A 16,096-nucleotide genomic window follows, 5' to 3' on the forward strand; every position below is an offset into this window, starting at 1 on the left:
TGGATAGAGCGTCAGCTTGGGGACTGAAGGGACCCGGGTTCGATTCCGGTCAAGGGCATGTACCTTGGTTGCGGGCACATCCCCAGTGGGAGGTGTGCAAGAGGCAGCTGATCGATGACTCTCTCATCGATGTTTCTAACTATCTCTCTCCCTTCCTCTCTGTATAAAATCAATAAAATATATATTTTAAAAAAAGAAAGAAAGAAACATCCATGATGAGAGAGAATCCCTGATCGGCTGCCTCCCGCACACTCCACACTGGGGAGGGAGCCCGAAGTCTGGCCCTGACCGGGGATCGAACCCTGACCTCCTGGCCCCCAGGCCGACGCTCAGCCCCTGAGCCAGGCCGGCCGGGCTCCACACGCCTGCCGATGGCCACGTCTGTGTGTCTCCGGGGCCATCCCGGGAGCTGACTGCAGGCGCCAGGGTGTGGCCTGCACCCTCACAGGAGCCAGGGACAGACGCGCCTCGTTCTGCTCCGGATGCCACCCCCTGGGCCCTTGGGCAGCGACCTCTGAAGTGGGCGGGACCCTAACCCTCTGCTTGCTCAGGCCGCGCTCAGAGCCTGGGTCCGGGCGGCCCAGGTTGTCACTGGCCTCCGGGGGCATGGCCAGGCATTTCGCCCCAGAGCTCAGTGGTCCCCTGTCCTCGTCCGTCACAGTCCGCTCCGAGGCGCTGTGGCTGTGGGTGGCCGTCCCCCTCCCGGACACGCCACGCCCGTGGGTGTGGCGGAGCTGAGAGAGGGGCGTCCTGGGCCCTCCGGGGCCACCTATCGCCGGGGCCGCTGGAGGCACTGCCCCCAGGACCTGCGTCCGCTCTGAACGGAGGCCCGGAGCCACGGGGACAGACCGAGTGCTTCCTCCAGCCCCTGAGGGCCCTCACGGAGGGCAGACACGGGGCCCCGAGGCCTGCAGGGTCCCGGCATCCGGGCGCTTTGCGCTCGGACGCTCCCTGGAGTGTCTGTGTTTTTCTGGGATGCGGAGTGACTGGGGTGCCGAGAATGGAATCCAGTTTGTCAAATGCACACTGAGCACCTACTCTGTGTGACCCCCTTACAGGGCCGGGCTGATGGGCAGGCCGGGGTGGGATGTGGGGCGCGGCTTCCTCGCCCTGACCTCGTTAGGGGGGAAGCAGGACCCCCTCCGTCGCTCCTGCATTTACGTTCCTGCCGCACCAGGCCCCTCCATCCCTACCACCCCACCCCCGGGGCCTGCAGGGCAGCCCCGCCTGGGGTCCTGGCCTCTGGGCGCTGCCAGCTGGCTGCCCCCATTTTGGTGGCAACGTGACCACCAGGGAGGCCACCCCACCCTGAAGACACACAGGACGGCCTCTCTCGGTGTCGCCCCCCGTCTTCGGACACCGGCGGCCACGTTTCCGTGGGAGACAGGACGGTTAACCATGGGCGTCCCAGCGGATGGATCGATGGTGCAGCCAGGCCGTCGGCGTGGCCGATTGGCGGTGATTCAGACGCCGGCTCGCTCCGTCCCCGTTCCGAAAGCAGGCCTGGCCTGCGGCCGGGGCCACGCAAACAGCGCCATTAGGTCCGAGTCCCCGGCCTTGAGTGGCCCAAATAGTCTTGTCGGGGCCGGCAGCGCGGGGCTGATTGTGGGAAAATTGGGGCAATTTGCCAAAATAAGCCAAGTTCCTCCTCGTATTCTTCGTGTCTCTGCAGGAAATGGCTCCTCAGAAACGGAGTGGGAGTTAAACACCCTCAATGGCACCTCAGGTCCCGCCCGTCACCCCCCCTCCCCGGAGACCACGGTCCAGCTGCAGCAGCCGTTCCCAAAAGGGGAGCCCCCGAACCCCAACATTCCCAGGACTATCCCACTGGCCCTCCGCCCGCAGCCCCTGCCCGCCCACGGCCGGAGCCACGGCCCACGATTCTCCTCTGGGCGGGGGGCGGGGGGGCCCGTCCCAGCAGCACACACCTTATCCATTGCTGCCCTTTATTGTGCACCACGTGTGTTCCTGTCAGTCCCTCCCTGGCCCTCCAGGCTGGAGAGCCCTGTCCCCCTACTCTGACCACACGGGGTTCACCCCTCTCTCCTGGCCCTGCACACCCACGATCTCCCCAGGGCCTGCAGGGCACCCGTGCCCAGCACCCTCACTCCTGTTTGCAGAATGTCACCCAGCTCCCGGCGCCCACCATTCAGGGGGGCCTTTCTCTGAGCTAAAACCCCAGGCCCTGGGCTTCCTATAGTCCCTTCCCTCCTTCCTTCCATTCCTCCTTCCTTCCCTGGTACCTTCCCTCCTCCCTCCCTTCTCCCTCCCTCCTTTCTTCCTTCCTTCCTTCCCTCCCTCCCTTCCTTCTCTCCTCTCCTCCCTCCCTCCGTCCCTCCCCCTCTCTGCGCAGTCATAAATGTGTGCTGTGCCCAGTGAGTTGACTTGCGCTCCTGATCCCCAAAGGTGGGGCAGGAGGGGATCCTGGGGGGGAGAGGTCATACAGAAGCCAGACGCCCCCCGGGGAAGGGCTGGGTTCGGGGTGACACCGGGACCAGAATGGTCCGGGAGCTCGGCCTGCGGCACCGGGCTGGGAACACGGGATGGAGCACGGGATGGAGCACGGGATGGAGCACGGGATGGAGCACGGATGGAGCACGGGATGGAACACGGGATGGAGCACGGGATGGAACACGGGATGGAGCACGGGATGGAACACGGGATGGAACACGGATGGAACACGGGATGGAACACGGGATGGAGCACGGGATGGAACACGGATGGAACACGGGATGGAGCACGGGATGGAACACGGGATGGAGCACGGGATGGAACACGGGATGGAACACGGATGGAACATGGGATGGAGCACGGGATGGAACACGGGATGGAGCACGGGATGGAAGACGGGATGGAGCACGGGATGGAGCACGGGATGGAGCACGGGATGGAACACGGATGGAGCACGGGATGGAACACGGGATGGAGCACGGGATGGAAGATGGGATGGAGCACGGGATGGAACACGGATGGAACGCGGGATGGAGCACGGGATGGAACACGGGATGGAAGAGGAGCGCACGTGGAGGGGAGGTGTGTGCCCACGGGTGCTGACGGGGACCACGCGCCAATTACAGGGACGTGTGGCCGCAGGAAGGACCACCCCACACTGAACTGTTACTGCACACATTACAGCGCACGTTCCCGTTACTTAAAACAGCAGGAGACGGGTCGCCACGAAGTCCGTGGAGACCTCAGGTCTAGCCGGGAGGGGGGTGATGGGGGGGCAGCGGTGGGGGGTGTCCATGTTTCCCTGACCTTGAAGGTGAGGCAGTCAGGGAACCGGGCAGGCGGACGCATAACCAGAGCCGCCCACGGAGCCCTGTGCGCCAGGCTCTGAACTGAACCTGACCTTGAGCCTAAACCTCGTGGTACCCCCGCTCTGACCCCAGGCTGAGGCCGGGCAGGGGCCACACGGCAAACCTGCAGACCCGGCCTCCTGCTGGGAGTTCTTACGGCTTCAGAGAGGAAGGGGGAGGGAGAGGGAGAGACAGCACTAAGGAGGGAGAGAGGGTCATGGGGATCGAACCGGGGACGGGGCCGGTGCCCTCACCTCCCTGTTCACCTCACCTCCTGGGCCCACTCCCTCCCTCCGGGGGCGCACGTGTCGCAGGCAGTGGGGAGGGACAAGATGCCTGTTTGTTCCCTCACAGCGGGGAGCGGGGAGCAGCTGGGGGGCTCGTCCCCGTGGGAACGGGAAGGAGGAGGGAAGGTCAGAGGCACCCGATGGGAGAGGAACCGCGAGGAAGCAAAAAATTCCGGAAAAAAGCGTCACGTTCGTAGCGAGGTTCTGCGCCTCGCGCGGAGATGGCCTTTCGCTCGGAAGTCAGTCTACGAAGCAGGAACGCGGCTGAGTGAGCCTGTGCGGCCTCAGAGAGGCAGACTCTGTGAACCGTCTGTGTGCGAGTCCGGGAAACTCCACTGGCTGACTAACAAACAGGAACTGATTCCTTTTCAAAAGACACCTGGTCCCACCCGCAGCCGTGAACATAGAAGGTAACCAGAGCCCTGGCTGGTGTGGCCCAGTGGGTGGAGCGTCGGCCTGAAGGGTCCCGGGTTCGATTCCGGTCAGGGGCACGTACCTTGGTTGCGGGCACATCCCCAGTAGGGGACATGAAGGAGACAGCTGATCCATGTTTCTCTCTCATCGATGTTTCTAACTTTCCATCTCTCCCTTCCTCTCTGTAAAAAATCTATAAAATATATTATATATATATATAAAAAAAGAAAAGTAGCCGAAACCGGTTTGGCTCAGTGGATAGAGCGTCGGTCTGAGGACAGAAAGGTCCAGGTTCGATTCCGGCCAAGGGCATGTACATTCGTTGCGGGCACATCCCCGGTAGGGGGTGTGCAGGAGGCAGCTGGTTGATGTTTCTCTCTCATTGACGTTTCCCTTCCTCTCTGTAAAAAATCAATAAAAATATATTTTTAAAAAAAAGTAACCAGAAAAACCCCTGGTTATGAATACGAGAAGAAGTTCACAGTCTTAACGTCGAAAACACGTTTCTGTGGCCTCACAGGTATTTCCCGGGCCTGGAAACCAGGCAAAGAATGTGATGCTGTTTTAGCAAATCACAAACAGAACCAGCAGGTCATCCCAACCAGCCAGTTAAATCAAATAAAATGCTGAAGCGATGCCTCTCGGTTATTAATACGCAGAACTGAGGGCAGGGAGCCCTGGACATCACGACTGGAAGCCCCGAGGGAAGGGTGCTGGCATCGCGGGCAGGAACGTACGTCCGTGTCGGTTTTCCAGAAAGTCATTTGCCAACGTGGATCCAGAGCTTCTTCCAAGTATAAGCCAGCGGTCGGCAAACTCATGAGTCCACAGAGCCAAGCGTCAACAGCACAACGACTGACATTTCTTTGGAGAGCCACATTTTTTTAAACGTAAACTCCTTCTAACGCCACTTCTTCAGCATAGACTCGCCCAGGCCGTGGTGTTCTGTGGAAGACCCACACTCCAGGGGCCAAAGAGCCACCTGTGGCTCGAGAGCCGCGGTTTGCCGACCACGGGTTCAAGCAAACTGGTTCCCTTTAAAATAGACCCCAAGGAAACAGCTGGGAGCTTGGCCATGGAACACGTGCCCACAGCCCGGAGCACCATCCCTGTTAACTGCAAACATTACTCACGTGTGTGCCCTGGTTATTAATACGCAGAACTGAGGGCAGGGAGCCCTGGACATCCAGTCGTGATGTCCAGGGCTCCCTGCCCTCAGTTCTGCGTATTAATAACCGAGAGGCATCGCTTCAGCATTTTATTTGATTTAACTGGTGTAAGCAAACAGCGCGTTGTTACCCAAGCCATCGAAAACGGTGCTTGTGGCCCTGGCTGGTGTGGCTCAGTGGATAGAGCGTCGGCCTACAGACTGAAGGGTCCCAGGTTGGATTCTGGTCAAGGGCATGTACCTTGCTTGGTTGCAGGCACATCCCCAGCAGGGGATGTGCAGGAAGCAGCTGATTGGTGTTTCTCTCTCATCAATGTTTCTAACTATCCCTCTCCCTTCCTCTCTGTAAAAAATCAATAAAAAGTTTTTTTTTTTTAATGGTGTTTATGGCCCTGGCTGGTTTGGCTTGGTAGATGGAGCATCGTCCTGCCGACTGAAGGGTCCTGGGTTTGATTCCAGTCAAGGGCACATACCTGGGTTATGCGCTCCATCCCCAGTAGGTGGCGTGCAGGAAGCAGCCAATCCATGATTCTCTCTCATCCTTGATGTTTCTCTCCCTCCCTTCCTTTTCCTTCCTCTCTGATATCAATAAAAAAATGTTTTTTAAAAATGGTGTTTATGAGGTTCTTTAATGACAAGAAAAAGTACTCATGATACATCTTAACCAAAAAAAAAAAAATTATGTTCCAAAGCATGGTGTGGACACAGCTTTTTAAAAACTGTGTACATTACCCCCAGTGGGAGGTGCCGGAAGGAGGGGCCTTAGGGGTGACAGCGTGGATGAGGCCACGGGGTGGGGCCCTGGGTGGGATGAGCGCCCTCCTGTGGTGAGGAGACAGCCAGCTGCGTCTCTGCCCCGTGGCCCCAGGTCCGGGCCTCCCCCTCCAGAACAGGGAGAACCATGTGGGGGGTCAGCCGCCGGCTGTGCTACTGTGTTTCCCTGAAAATAAGACATCCTCCGAAAATAAGACCTACTTACAGGTTTCCTTTTGAGTGAAATATGAGGCATCCCCCGAAAATAAGGCCCACCCCCAGGCTAACCATGAGAGATTTGGTCCACTGATTCTGAAAGAAATGGAGTAACAAGAAATTCACCAGGAAATTCGGGAATTGGATTGTGATGATGATGTTCCAGAAGACAATGACATGATTGCCATTGAGTAAATGAGTAAATTCTTGATACTGGAGGATTCACAGTTTGTCTGGTTTGTGTTGACAACTACCGTATTACTGTACCATATACAGGTAATACATTTCCTTTATTTTCATTTAACAATAAATGTGTACCGTATTCTTCTTCATGGAAAAATAAGACATCCCCTGAAAATAAGGCCTAGCGCATCTTTGGGAGCAAAAATTAGTATAAGACACTGTCTTCTTTTCGGGGAAACAGGGTATTTGCTGTCCGCCCCCGGCACAGATGGCTCAGCCTCAGCGAGAACTCGGCCCACAGCCCGGGACCCCCCTCCGGGCTGCGCTGGGCCTGGGCGCGGCTCCCGGTGGAGCTCCTGGCCCAGCGGCTGCCGTCCCCTCCACGTCGGCTCTACGACGCGGCTCTGGGGAATGAGGCGGCTGTGCCCTGGCCGGCGAGCTGCGTCACCACAGCGAGTCAGCTGCAGGGATGAGTCCCTCCGAGGATCGCGCCTCCGGTTCCTGTTGGCACCGCGGGCCCCGGAGCCGGGCCGGGTGGCGGGCGGCTCAGCGGGCGGGAAGGCGGGGCAGCGTGAGCTGTTTCAGGAGCAGCTCCCGCTCCGGCCGAAGCCGAGTTACTGGTGCCGATTCGGTGCCGTGTGCGGGCGCTGCTCGGCACGGGCGGGCGGGGGCGGGCCCCGAAGGCGGAAGTCCGTGTTGGGCTCACCAAGGAGAGCGGCCGCCGTGCCCAGCGTCCGTGCAGCTTCGTCAGGAGCACGGTGAGCCCAGCCGCCGCCGATGGCACCGGCACCGGCACCGGCACCGGCAGCCGGAACGCCGCAGCGCGGGGAGCCGCCCCACGCAGGTGCCCGTCCCGTCCAGTTCTGAGCACGTGCCCCGTTCCTCGCCGCCTTCCGAGCCGCAAATGGATGCGGGGAAATCGCGTGGCCAAGGCCCGACGCTGTCTCCAGGGGGAGGTTTGGCGCCTCCGTGGCACTTGTGCGATTGCCGAGCCGGTGACCCCGCGGAGACACGGCCGGCCTCCCGCTGACCCGGGCATGGCCACCACAGAGGAAGTGCCCGTCCCTCAGTCTGGATGCCCCCTGCCCCCCCGCCCCGCCGGCTCCCCGCAGCCAGCGAGAGCCTGGTGCCCCCGAGGGCCTGAGGAGGGTGGGCCAGACCCACCCCTGCCTCCAAGTGTCTGCCGGCCCGGCTGAGGGGCCGAGTGTCGTCCTCGGAACCAGGAGGTCACGGTTCCGTCCCCGGTCAGGGCACAGGCCCGGGTTGCGGGCCCGTCTGGCGCCACCTCTGCTGGTCCCCCCGTCCCGGAGCCCGGCCGGCTCCTGGGTCTGCACGGAGCTCCGCAGTCCAGGAAGATTCATGTCGGAGCCTCGGGCAGGGCTGTGAGGCTCTCCTCCCGGTAGCTCACATTTTAATTAAGAAAGTCGCCCTTTGGTGAAATTGCAAAATCCTTGTACTTAAGAATCAATAAAATGTGCAGCGTCTGAAATGAGATGAGTAACGGCCCCGCTGTCTATTTTGGGCCCAATTACTTATTCATCGAAGAGACCAGCTGCTGGCCGCCGTCCGTCACGAGCGAGACACTTCCCTCGACTCTGTTGTGAGAAGCCGCAGCCGCGCCGGCGCTAACTGTGAGGCAGGAGCGAGTCCCCACCTGCATGCATTTTAAATAAGAACGTCCACATTATCTTGTCCATTTAAAATAATTGTATGGAAACGGGAAGAAATATGATCCCGTGGAAGCTGCCCGCTGCCTCGCCCGAGCGGGGAGCGCCAGGCGCTGCTTTTTAAAATTCATGGAGGCCGAGCAAGATGGATCGCGAGCAGCTCCTTCCTTCCCAGGACTGCGGGGCCTCCGGGCGGGGCTCAGCCAAGACCTCAGATCCAGCAAGAACCCGAGGGCGTCACTGCCTCAGCCTGGACAGGGCCCGGGCAGGGACAGGGCCCGGGCAGCAGGGTCCGGGCAGGGACAGGGTCCGGGCAGGGACAGGGTCCGGGCAGGGACAGGGTCCGGGCAGCAGGGTCCGGGCAGGGACAGGGTCCGGGCAGGGACAGGGTCCGGGCAGCAGGGTCCGGGCAGGGACAGGGTCCGGGCAGCAGGGTCCGGGCAGGGACAGGGCCCGGGCAGGGACAGGGTCCGGGCAGCAGGGTCCGGGCAGGGACAGGGTCCGGGCAGGGACAGGGCCCGGGCAGGGACAGGGTCGGGCAGGGACAGGGTCCGGGCAGGGACAGGGTCTGGGCAGGGACAGGGCCCGGGCAGGGACAGGGTCCGGGCAGGGACAGGGTCCGGGCAGGGACAGGGTCCGGGCAGAGACAGGGTCCGGGCAGCAGGGTCTGGGCAGGGACAGGGTCCGGGCAGGGACAGGGTCCGGGCAGGGACAGGGTCCGGGCAGGGACAGGGTCCGGGCAGCAGGGTCCGGGCAGGGACAGGGTCCGGGCAGGGACAGGGTCCGGGCAGCAGGGTCTGGGCAGGGACAGGGTCCGGGCAGGGACAGGGTCCGGGCAGCAGGGTCTGGGCAGGGACAGGGCCCGGGCAGGGACAGGGTCTGGGCAGCAGGGTCTGGGCAGGGACAGGGTCCAGGCAGGGACAGGGTCCGGGCAGCAGGGTTTGGGCAGGGACAGGGTCCGGGCAGGGACAGGGTCTGGGCAGCAGGGTCTGGGCAGGGACAGGGTCCAGGCAGGGACAGGGTCCGGGCAGGGACAGGGTCTGGGCAGGGACAGGGTCCAGGCAGGGACAGGGTCCGGGCAGCAGGGTTTGGGCAGGGACAGGGTCCGGGCAGGGACAGGGTCCGGGCAGAGACAGGGTCCGTGCAGCAGGGTCTGGGCAGGGACAGGGTCCGGGCAGGGACAGGGTCCGGGCAGCAGGGTCCGGGCAGGGACAGGGTCTGGGCAGCAGGGTCTGGGCAGGGACAGGGTCCGGGCAGGGACAGGGTCTGGGCAGGGACAGGGTCTGGGCAGGGACAGGGTCCGGGCAGGGACAGGGTCCGGGCAGGGACAGGGTCCGGGCAGCAGGGTCTGGGCAGGGACAGGGTCCGGGCAGGGACAGGGCCCGGGCAGGGACAGGGTCCGGGCAGGGACAGGGCCCGGGCAGGGACAGGGCCCGGGCAGGGACAGGGTCCGGGCAGGGACAGGGTCCGGGCAGAGACAGGGTCCGTGCAGCAGGGTCTGGACAGGGACAGGGTCCGGGCAGGGACAGGGTCCGGGCAGCAGGGTCCGGGCAGGGACAGGGTCCGGGCAGCAGGGTCTGGGCAGGGACAGGGTCCGGGCAGGGACAGGGTCCGGGCAGCAGGGTCTGGGCAGGGACAGGGTCCGGGCAGGGACAGGGCCCGGGCAGGGACAGGGTCCGGGCAGGGACAGGGTCCGGGCAGCAGGGTCTGGGCAGGGACAGGGCCCGGGCAGGGACAGGGCCCGGGCAGGGACAGGGCCTGGGCAGGGACAGGGTCCGGGCAGGGACAGGGTCGGGCAGGGACAGGGCCTGGGCGGCATTGATCTCCCGGACCCTGGCACTGCATGGGCCCAGGAGGCCTGGCCGGGAAGGAGGAAACCAATGTCCCGGTTCAGGGTTCGGGCTGGACATGTCCCCGAGCCTAGGAATCTGCATTCGGACAAGCCCCTCAGGGGGTCTCCCGAGCTCCCACGTTTGGGGACCACAGCTCCAACCATGGGTCAGCGGATGAGAGCGGGGCTGAGAGCTTCCGTCGGAACCCTGCGCCTTCCCGCGGCCGGAGGGAGCCGCTCCTCAGGACGGCGGCCGAGGGTTGCCTTGCACAGCCTCCCGGGCCTCAGTGGCCCCAGCACAGCGCGTCCCGGGTCCCGCCAGGAAGAAGCCCAGAGCTTCTGGAATAAGCGTCTCCACGAGGGGCCTGGCCTGCATCCCCTGCAGGTGAGCCTGCTCTGCCTGCCACGTGCCCCGCCCGCCCGCCCGCCCCTTCGCACTGCGGCTTGTGCAGCCTGTAAGCCTTAACCGTGGCCTGTGCGGCTGACCACGGTGAGATGCGGACAGCATTTCAGGCTGAGATACGCCAGCCTTGCCTCCGAGCTCGTCACGGGGGCGGGGGGGGGGGGGCACTTTCTCCTAAATCGGTCATTCTGAATGTCACTCAGAGACGCTCCCACGGAGAGTATTTTTGGCTCCACAGCGAACCGACGCATAAAAAATGAGGCTGAGATGCTCCTGCCTCCGCCTCCCCCAGCGGAGTCCTCCCCACGGGTCCCGGGAGGGGAGAGTCTGTGTCCATCTCACCACCGCCTACGGGGCGGCCTGCGAGGGCACACCCTCGAAGACCCCCCTGAGCGGCCGCGTGGCTCAGGGGCTGAGCACCGACCAGGAGCCAGGAGGTCAGGGTTCGGCTCCCGGTCGGGGCACAGGCTCGGCTGCAGGCTCCATCCCCAGAGTGGGGTGTGCAGGAGGAGCCGGTCCACGAGTCTCTCTCATCACAGATGTTTCTCTCCCTCTCCCTTCCGCCCTGAGATCAATAACAACAAACAGAGCATACATATTTAAAAAGACCTGGACAGGCACCTCTATCCCCCCCATCCCCCCGGTTTTCAGATGAGAAAAATGGGGCTCTGAGGGGGGAGGCAGTTGGAAGGTCACCCAGCTTTGGGTGCCTGCGTCTAGCTCTTGGACTCCCAGTTCTGCGAAGAAGCCAGCATCATCCCCATCCTGTCTGCCGGCCTAGAGATACGGGAACCTGGCAGGGCAGTCTCAACCCCTGTGAGCATCCCTGGGGCGCACCGCTTCAGTGCGGTGTCCCCTGGGGGGGTAGGCCCCTCGGCCACCCGCCTGAGCGGAGCAGCCCCCGTGTTGTCTGGCACAGCCCTGGGTGCAGCACGGAAAGTCCCAGGGGGACGAGGATGGGGGTCGCTCACCTGGCCAGCAACACGCTGCCTCCGAGCTGCGGGGTCCCAGGGGGGAAGGGGCCGTGCCGCCTGCCGCACAGGAGGCTGCCAGGGGCTGGGCTGACCACGGAGGGGGCGCCAGGACCCCAGGGAGGCACCTCTGAGGCGGCGGGGCCTGCGGAAGGGGGCGGGTACGGGGACTCAGAGGGCGTGGTCTGAGAGAGCACACCTGGAGCCTGTCCTCGCCCTGCTGCCTGGGACCCAGCCCCGCCCACCTCCCGGTACACGGCAGCTTCATCGTCATGTCTGTCCTGTGGTCCTGATGCATAAGCCCCAGTAGGCTCGGAATTTTGTCCGTGTGCTCCGCGGGGAATCCCTAGGAAAGTGCCGTGCGCTCCGGTGGGCTCTCCGTGCTTTGTGAATGAATGAATGAGTGTATGTATAAATGAACAATGGATGAATGAATGGGTGGATGAGTGAATGAATGAATGAATGAATAGATGGATGAATGAATGGATGGCTGAATGAATGGATGAATGGATGGTTGAATGAATGAATGGATGAATGAATGAGTGAATGAATGAATGGATGGATGGATGAATGAATGTATGAATGGGTGAATGAATGAATGGATGGATGGATGGATGGATGAATGAGTGAATGGATGAATGGATGGTGAATGAATGGATGGATGGATGAATGAGTGAATGGATGGATGGATGGATAGATGGATGAGTGAATGGATGAATGAGTGAATGGGTGGATGAATGGATGGATGAATGAACGATGGGTTCCCTGCTGTGATTGAGGAGCAGCATTAGGCGGCCAACAAACAAGCTGGGCTGCTGGGGGGCCACGAAGGGTCCCCCTGACCAGGAAGGTGGCTGCCGGGGCCGCCCTGGCTACTCCAGAGCCCGCCCTCCGTCCGTGCCCCAGGCCCTGGGGCTCTGGGTGGCATTTCTCCCCACAGACCCGGGGCGTGGCCTCTTCTGGAGCTCGGAGGCTGCCTCCCAGCCCTGCCACGGGGAGGGGGCGTGACTAACCAGGCCTCTTTTTTTTCTCTCTTTTTAAAATATATTTTCATTGATTTCAGAGAGGAAGGGAGAGACAGAAACATCCATGATGAGAATCATGAATCAGCTGCCCACTGGGGACCGAGCCTCAACCAGGGCCTGTGCCGTTGACCGGAATTGAAAGCGGGACCCATCTGTCCGCAGTCCGATGCTCTATCCACTGAGCAACACTGGCCAGGGCTCAAGGCCTCTTCTGTTTGAGGCTGGGTTGGGTGCTAGGCTTGACCCTCAGATGCCTGTGCCTGTGTCATAGAACGGGGGATGGAAGCCTGCCAGTCCGGCCCCCGCGTCCAGCGCTGGTGAATACCCCGCCGGCCGGCCGGCTTGGCCCGGCCCGGGCAGCTGCGAGGGCTCAGCGCAGCAGGACTCACCGCACACGCGGGACCAGATGCGGCCGGCACACGCCTCGTCCACACAGGAGGCCCAAGGGCCGTGTCCCCACTTCCTACACGTACGTGGAAGTCCCCTTGTTCGGGGCCCGCTTTGCGGTTAGTCTAGGGCTGGTCTGGGAGATAATGTATGGCGACTGTTATATTATTTATTTTCGAGCCGACGTATTGATCATCGCGGGCTGAGATGACGGATGGCGCCGGCGTGGGGCACGGTCAGCGGTTCCATTAAAGAAATGATAGTATTGCTCCTGGATTGTTAAAAGGTTCAGTTTAGGTTCTTTATAGTTTATATCCATCACTATTTAATGACCAAATGATGAAAAATCTGAGCCGTGGGGACCATTTTTTTCGGGGGGAGTTTTATGTGTAAGCAGTTAGCAAAATAAGACACTCCATTCTGGAGGGCGCGGGCGGGGGCGGCGAGGGGAGTGTGCGATTCCACGTCTCCGGGTCTAACCGGCTGTTGTCATGAGTGTCGCAGGTATTTAGCTGGGAGGAGGAGGCTGAGACAGGAGCCGGAGACCCGCCAGGGCCCTGGCTGGGAGGGCCCCACGGGCTCCAGGCTGGGTTGGACCGGCTGCTTCCATGGCCTCGGGGGTGAGGGGCCGGGGCTCGCACCAGAGAGCAAGGACTGGCCCCGGGATCAGTTTCCCCTGCTGGCCAGACAGGCCTGGTGGGCCGAGTCCCAGTCAGAGGGGCCAGCGGGCCGGCTGTCTGCAGTCAGAGGTCGCCAGGCAGCCTGCGGGAAGGGGCTGTGACGGACACTCGGCCCGCACGCTGTGTGTCTGCTGAGGCGTGGGGCCTCCCCTCGGGCCGAGGTGGCCTCAGGGGGAGCAAGCCCTGGGCAGGCTATGGGGCTGGGGCTTGGGGAGGAGGCCGCCCCCCAGCCTCAGCTGCCAGGTGTTTGCTGGGAGGCGTCCCTGTGCTGGGCCCTGCCCTCTCCCCCCACGGCACCGGACGGGCTTCCGGGGGCTGGCTCTGCTTGGAGCCACCCAGGGCCCCCCTCTCCTCAGGACCCTGAGCCTGGCTCCTCAGGATGGGTGCTAGTTTGGGGCGAAGTGTCCGGGCCAGGGGAGGAGAGGGGCAGGGTAACGAGACTTGAAGCTCAGATCTGGTCACCTCACCTGATCCCGTTTTCCCTGGCACCAGCTGAACTACATTTCCCAGCACTCTTTGCAGTTCCCCGGCGCCTGCCACCCTTTGCTCTCTGTGAGTCCTGGCTTGCAGGGGCCTCCCACACTCAATCCTCAGGGTTCTTCCTTTCCAGACCCCTGTCCCTGCTCTGTCCCTCCAAAGCTGCGGCCTTACCGGTGCCACCCGAGGCCTTGGACCAAGTGCACAGATGGGAGAGGCGCTTCTCTGCTCCTGAAGCCCGTGTCTCTCTCAGCGATGCGGGTGTGGCCCCGTGTCTCTCTCAGCGATGCGGGTGTGGCCCCGTGTCTCTCAGCGATGCCCGGGTGTGGGCCCCGTGTCTCTCAGCGATGCTGGGCGTGGCCCCCGTGTCTCTCAGCGATGCCGGGCGTGGGCCCCAGTGTCTCTCAGCGATGCTGGGCGTGGCCCCGTGTCTCTCAGTGATGCTGGGCGTGGCCCCGTGTCTCTCAGTGATGCTGGGCGTGGGCCCCGTGTCTCTCAGCGATGCCGGGCGTGGGCCCCAGTGTCTCTCAGCGATGCCGGGTGTGGGCCCCCGTGTCTCTCAGTGATGCCGGGCGTGGCCCCGTGTCTCTCTCAGCGATGCCCGGCGTGGGCCCCCGTGTCTCTCAGCGATGCCGGGCGTGGGCCCCATGTCTCTCAGTGATGCGGGTGTGGCCCCGTGTCTCTCAGCGATGCTGGGCGTGGCCCCCGTGTCTCTCAGCGATGCCGGGCGTGGGCCCCATGTCTCTCAGTGATGCGGGTGTGGCCCCGTGTCTCTCAGCGATGCTGGGCGTGGCCCCCATGTCTCTCAGCGATGCCGGGGTGGCCCCCATGTCTCTCAGCGATGCGGGGCGTGGGCCCCGTGTCTCTCTCAGTGATGCCGGGCGTGGCCCCGTGTCTCTCAGCGATGCCGGGGTGGCCCCCATGTCTCTCAGCGATGCGGGGCGTGGGCCCCGTGTCTCTCTCAGTGATGCCGGGCGTGGCCCCGTGTCTCTCAGCGATGCCGGGCGTGGCCCTGTGTCTCTCAGCGATGCCGGGCGTGGCCCTGTGTCTCTCAGCGATGCCGGGTGTGGGCCCCGTGTCTCTCAGTGATGCCGGGCGTGGGCCCCGTGTCTCTCAGTGATGCCCGGCGTGGCCCCCCGTGTCTCTCTCAGTGATGCCGGGTGTGGGCCCCCGTGTCTCTCAGCGATGCCAGGTGTGGGCCCCGTGTCTCTCAGTGATGCCGGGTGTGGGCCCCCGTGTCTCTCAGCGATGACGGGCGTGGGCCCCCGTGTCTCTCAGCGATGCCAGGCATGGCCCCGTGTCTCTCAGCGATGCCCAGCATGGGCCCCGGCCTGTGAAGGACGCCTGCAGTAATGCAGCTCCTCGGAAGCTTGACTCCGACCAGCTCCGCAGAACAGGGAATTGGCGTTTGGGTTCGTCCTGACGGATCCAGGACCAAGTCTTCACCACCACCCTCCCCACCCCCTATCACCCCACCACCCCATCAACCCCCACCACTCACCCCCCTGACCCCCCACCCCATGATCTCACTCTGGGAATCTGGGTTCCCAAGAGCCAGTGCTCACCATCCTGTGCTGCACCTGAACATTAGAGATCTGTGATTGGCCCAGCTTGGGTCATGTGGCCATTCTTGGCCCAATCACAGTGGCCAAGCAGATGGGCCCTCTGATTGGCCAGCTGCTCCCTCTGGCTCTGGGACACAGTCTGAGCAGGCAGGAGCAATGGGTGTCCTGTCCATGGGCTTATTCACCTGCAGACCCTGGTGCAGGCGGAGAAGGTGGTTCACAAACACGAATCACCTGCCGTTTCCTCCTGTGGTGGTGTGAGCTGCCCCCCTGGTGTGAACGGTTCCCTGGTGTGAACTGCCCATGGTGTGAACTGCCCCTCCTGTGAACTGCCCCCCCAGTGTGAACTGCCCTCTGCCCCAGGTGTGAACTGCCCCTTGGTGCGAACTCCTCCATGTGAACTACCCCCCGGTGTGAACTGCCCCCCCCCCGGTGTGAACTGCCCCTGCTGTGAACAATCCATGATGTGAACTGCCCCCCGTGAACTGCCCCTCCCCCGTGTGAACTGTCCCCTGGTGCGAACAATCCATGGTGTGAACTGCCCCTGGTGTGAACAATCCACGATGTGAACTTCCCCTGGTGTGAACTGCCCACAGTGTGAACAATCCATAGTGTGAACTGCCCCCCTGTGAACTGCCCCCCCCATGAGAACTGCCCCCTGGTGTGAACTGCCCACATTGTGAACAATCCATAGTGTGAACTGCCCCCCTGTGAACTGCCCCCCCCGTGAGAACTGCCCCCTGGTGTGAACTGCCCCTTGGTGTGAACTG

The sequence above is a fragment of the Pipistrellus kuhlii genome, unplaced genomic scaffold (genome assembly GCF_014108245.1).
Source record: "Pipistrellus kuhlii isolate mPipKuh1 unplaced genomic scaffold, mPipKuh1.p scaffold_m20_p_15, whole genome shotgun sequence".
NCBI classification, from domain to species: Eukaryota; Metazoa; Chordata; class Mammalia; order Chiroptera; family Vespertilionidae; genus Pipistrellus; species Pipistrellus kuhlii.